This window comes from Gossypium hirsutum, chromosome D08 (assembly GCF_007990345.1).
Source record: "Gossypium hirsutum isolate 1008001.06 chromosome D08, Gossypium_hirsutum_v2.1, whole genome shotgun sequence".
Taxonomy (NCBI): Eukaryota; Viridiplantae; Streptophyta; class Magnoliopsida; order Malvales; family Malvaceae; genus Gossypium; species Gossypium hirsutum.
This window is the reverse complement of record NC_053444.1, coordinates 16,168,060-16,173,691: the sequence shown is the minus strand read 5'-3', so window position 1 is coordinate 16,173,691 and position 5,632 is coordinate 16,168,060.

Genomic DNA, 5,632 nt, shown 5'->3' with positions numbered 1-5,632 from the left:
ATGGATTAAAGTAAGCTTTTTGAATTTGGAATCTTCGTTTTAATTGTGCGATCAAAATGAACACGAGTCTTGTGTTTACAAGAAAATTAGTGGGAGCAATATTGTATTCTTGGTATTGTATGTAGATGACATACTTATTATAAGAAATGACATACCTACCCTACAATCTGTTAAGACTAGGTTAGGAAGTTGTTTTTCTACAGAGGACTTAGGTGATGCTATATACATATTAAAAGTCAAAATCTATAGAGATAGATCAAGACAGCTCCTAGGTCTAACCCAAAGTACATACATAGATAAAGTACTGAAAAGGTTCAGTATGGAAGAATCTAAGAGAGGATTCCTACCTATGAGACATGGCATTTCACTCTTGAAGGAAATGTGTCCTTCAACTTCACAAGAGAGAGAACATATGAGTAAGATTTCATATGCTTTAGATATTGGATCTATCATATATTTCATGCTATGTACTCGTCTAGATATATTGTATGCTTTAAGCATGATAAGTTGGTACCAAGTAGATCCCGATGAAGGTCATTGGGTCGCAGTTGAAAATATCCTTAAGTACTTGAGAAGGACTAAGGATACAATCCTTATATATGGAGGTGAGAAAGAGCTGAGTGTAAAAAGTTACACTGATGCTAGTTTCCAAACCTACAAGGATGACACACAAACACAATCAGATTTTGTGTTTTTCCTTAATGGTGGTGCAGTGAGTTGGAAAAGGTCAAAGCAAGATACAATAGTTTATTCTACAACTAAAGTTGAGTACATTGCAGCTAGTGACACTGCAAAAAAGTCTATTTGGATCAAAAAGTTCATATATGAACTAAAGGTTGTGCCTAGCATATCAAATGCTATAGAACTTTTTTGTAACAACAACGAAGTTATTGCACATGCAAAAGAACGCAAATCTCACTAGTGATCCAAACATATACTTAGGCACTTTCATCTTATTCGAGAAATCATTGATCGATGAGACGTGGACATATGTAGAGTACCGATAGATGACAACATTGTTGATCCACTGATGAAGCTCCTAACATAGTAGAAGTCACACTAAGTCACTCGATATTAGATATATGATTGATTAGTTTAGTGCTAGTGGGGGATTGTTAGACTATGCCCAAATACCAACCATGAGATGATTGTAATGACATGTTTTACCTTGTTTATTAATATAAGGCATTGCCATTATTGTTTTAGTTTCTTTTTTCTGTATATATAAATAAACTAAATTTTAATAAAGTCCTAAGCAAATATGATTATTCTTAAAGGGTCCTTAGTCAAGTATTATTGTGGGCTTGGAAAAAAATAATGCATTGAGGCTAATGTGTAGTTGAATGATGACAAAGAGTTGTCATTGACATGGGATGTCAAAATCAATCCATGAGTATGTGTTAGAGAACAACATATTGGATTGACCTGCTATGAGTATGTTTCTTGGATTATTATGTAATACTCACAATATTACTCATAGTGATAACTATGTATATGATCCTCAGACTTGAGATCATTATTGTCCCAACATCGTGAGTCGTATATTTTGATGCAATAAAAACGTCTACAATAACAGGTTGTACTACAAAGACTGATGTTGGATATACCATAGGCCATGTAGTGGGATATGGTTGATCAAGATAGGATTTACCTCTCCTACATAATGGGAGCAATATCTTAGGCCTTTTGATGGTGTGAGACTAGAAATGCATGATCATACTCGGATAAATTGATATGAGATATCACACTTATTTGTTTATTGTAGCCTACTTAGAAAATCAAGAAATATAAAATTGGACTATACAAGTGTGACTATGCCATGACTTATATCCAATCTAGATATTTGTTCTACCGTAATTCGATGTAGCAAATTAAACTAGTTCTCACGCTTTAAGAGCTTGAACATAAGCATTTTAGTTGCATTTTAATTATATTTTAGTAGAGTTTAGTTAAGTGTAATAAATATGTAATTTGAGTCTTTTGTTGACCTTAGAGGCCAAATGAGGCCTAAAGGTGAGCTAATATACGTTACAAGTGTAGAGAAGACCATTAGAAGGTGTACTAACTCAATATAGGTCGCTAGGTATCAACATGAAGTATTTGATGTTGCAATATAGGGAGCAAAATAAGAAAAGTCCAAGAATCCCTTCGATGTCACGACAAAGCCTGAGGATGTCGCAGCTTACCCTTGAAGATACCCTGAAGATGAGTATACTGCCCTCAATGTCGCGACACAGAACCTAGTGTGTCGTGACATCACATCTGTACAAAAAATTAAAAGAAGCAAGGGGCGTTTTGGTCTGCATAATCCAACTTTAAGATCAGGATCGTCAGCTGACCTAGGTTTTATGATGACAACCATTCTAAGCCTATAAATAGGCTCAGCTAGCACATGTTATGGACAACTTTATACTCTGTATAATTTTCTCTATAGATCTAAATTTTAGATTTTCTCTTTTTTTAGGTTTTAAATTTCTTTCTTGTTATTTTTCGTTGGCAAGAAATTAGATTCTAGAATTGTTCTCAAACTCTGTGAGGATTTTGTGCTTAAATTCAATACAATTAGGCTTCTTCTAAACTTTACTTTTGAAACTATTCTTTATGTTCATTCTTTTGTTTAAGGTTATATTGTTTACTAGATTCATGAGGAACTAATCCTCTTGTGGGGGATTAGCGAGTGGAGGTATGAATAATTAACTATTTTGTAGGGATTTCTTAACGGATAAGTTGTCCAGGAAAGGAAGAACATAAACCTTAGGCCTTACAACCCTAGGAAGTCATCAAGGTGGAATTAACCCAAAATTGGTATGGCCTATCTGTGAACACCTTAACCCTAAATCAATCTAGACTGTGAGGTCGGACGATAAGTCGTTCTTGCTGACTCAGCAGTTTAGTGGATGTATCAAAAGATCCTGCTGGGTATTGGCTAATTGATTGAACAAGAAAGCCCAAGATGATAGTTGATTATGATCACTTAAACAAGCTAATCATCCATGCCCAGATTTCATACATATTTCCTTTTTTTTTATTTTTTTCCTTTCGCTTGTTTACTTTCCTTTTAAGTTTTTAGCATAGTTTATTAAAACTATTCTTTTTGATCTTTTGTACTATAATTTGATTAAGGTATTAATTAGATCTATCTATGTTTAAATCAGAATTAATTTAGAGCTCACCTCCCTTGGGTACGATCCTCGAAGTACTTACCTACTCCATTGTAACTATATTACAACCTGACCTGTATACTTGTGGATACCGTTTGTTCACACCTTTTGTGCAGGATTTCTACTCTAAACGTTGGAACGTTCGGAGGTGATCAAGTTGTCGGCATTGTTATCGAGGAGGCAACGTAACTATATTAGTTTTAGTTTTTTGAATTTTAATAGAATAATTAGGAAATTTTGAGGTCATAGTTAGGAATTTAATTTTCTTTTCTACTAATTTTATATTTTTGGGTTAGTGTATGACTCATAGTAGGGGGACACCTATAGAGCCAGCTACCGATCCAGAAATAATTATCTAAAGGACTTGTCGACAACAACAGTAGCAATAGCAATGATAGATGCATAACCCACTAGCTAGTCTGGGAAACGCACCTTTTAAAAACCCATTATTGGACAAAGTCGACACTAACCCACCAAACTTACCACCACCACCACAGTTACCTACAAATCTAAACATGGCACGTAATGAGAGGACTCTAAGAGAATCTGGGCTACCAAATCTAGATATGGTTCAAGGGATCATAACGAGGCCAGATATCATGGTCAATAATTTTGAGATTAAGCCAACCATGGCTCAGAGGATCCAAAATAATTTGCAGTTTCGAAGAACAATGATAGAGGATCTGAGTCAACATTTAAAACAGTTTCTCCAGCTTTGTGATATCTTCAAATAAAATGGGGTCATTGATGACGCTATTCTTTTTCGGTTGTTGCCTTTTTCATTAATCAATAATGTCTTTTCTTGGCTTGACTTACAGGCACCAGGATCGATCACGACATGGAACGAACTCATAGGAAAATTCATGCAAAAGTTTTTCCCCATCAACAAAATGGTCTAGCTAAAAATAGAAATCATGATGTTTATATAGTTAGAAGGAGAAATCCCTAACGAAGCACGAGGGCATTTCAAGATGTTGATTCAGAAGTGCCCATACCACGGATTACCTGAGTGGTTACAATTATAAAATTTTTACAATGGGTTGGATGTGCATTCGAGGTCAGGATTAAACGAAACAACATGAGGAGACTTGATGAATAGAATGTATAAGGATGCATACAAATTACTACAAAGTACGGCAATGACTTCCGTCGAGTGGCCAACTGAACTTCATACATATAGCCAAAGATCATCTACAGTGAAGGTTTTATAGTAAGACGACAGATACCAACAATTATTGGACAGAATCAACCGAATAGACGCTGTAAAGTGTCCACCAGATATTTATGGAGGAGACAAACTACTCTTCCACTATATTAATAATCCTATCAAGGATGTGAACTACATCAGAGATAGGGGTGGAAATCTCTATTCAAATACACACAATCCCGGTTGGAGAGATCACCGAAGTTGAGATGGGCAGGAAACCAATGAGGAGGTAATAGCTCAAATCAAGTTAAAAACATTAACTATCAACCTTGTTATTTGTAGAAACCTCAGCATAGGACCAACCTAGTGACCATATTGTATGTGGTCAATGCCTAGATAAAATCGAAGGGGAGGTGCAGTCAATGAGAGCGGACGTGAAGCAAGTGCAGTGTAAATGCACTAACTCAACAAGAACATTGACTAAACTTCAAGATCAAATTAGCCAATTGATTAGCATGATGGGTGACACTAAAAGAAAAATTGGCACAGGTATTCCCAACAATACAAAAAAAAAATCCTCATAGGGAAGGAAAGGAGCACGTGAAATCAATAGCACTCCAATCAGGCAAAGTATTGAGTAGCCAAGAACACCCAACTCAGAAGGTGGATATAGAGAATACTGATGATCTTCAGGAAAGATCCCTAGAAGCTGAAGATGAAACAAAGTTAGAGGAGGTAATTGCACCAATAGTTGAGCCAGAAAAAGAAACAACTAAAGATTCTACCATTGCAAATGTTCCATTCCCTTCAAAACTAGAAGAAAAGCAAACCAGGATGAAGATGAATTTGTAAGTTTCCTGAACTTGTTCAAAATGTTAGACGTTAACCTGCCTTTAATTGAATTAAATGATAGAGTCCCTAAATATGCCAAATTTTTTAAAAAGAAATTATATCTAGGCATAGGAAGATTAAGGTAGGTGAACAAGTTAATATAAGTGCTTCCTGTAGTGCTATTATTTCAAGACAGGTTCCCCAAAAATTGAAAGATCGAGGAAGTTTTACTATTCCTGTAACACCCCTTACCTGTGTTCCTTATCGAAACAGAGTATGAGGTATTACTAGAACTCAAACACTTAAATTTTTTTTTGTAAAAATTTCGGCAGCATTTCTGCTTATTTTTACATAAAACCCCCTGCAGATTTCCAAACACAATTTCAACCAAATTCAATATTTTCAACCAATTACAGTTATATATATTCAGACATAATTTATCCATTAATAAACTCCAACATATTTAACCAAACAATACTATATATATACATAT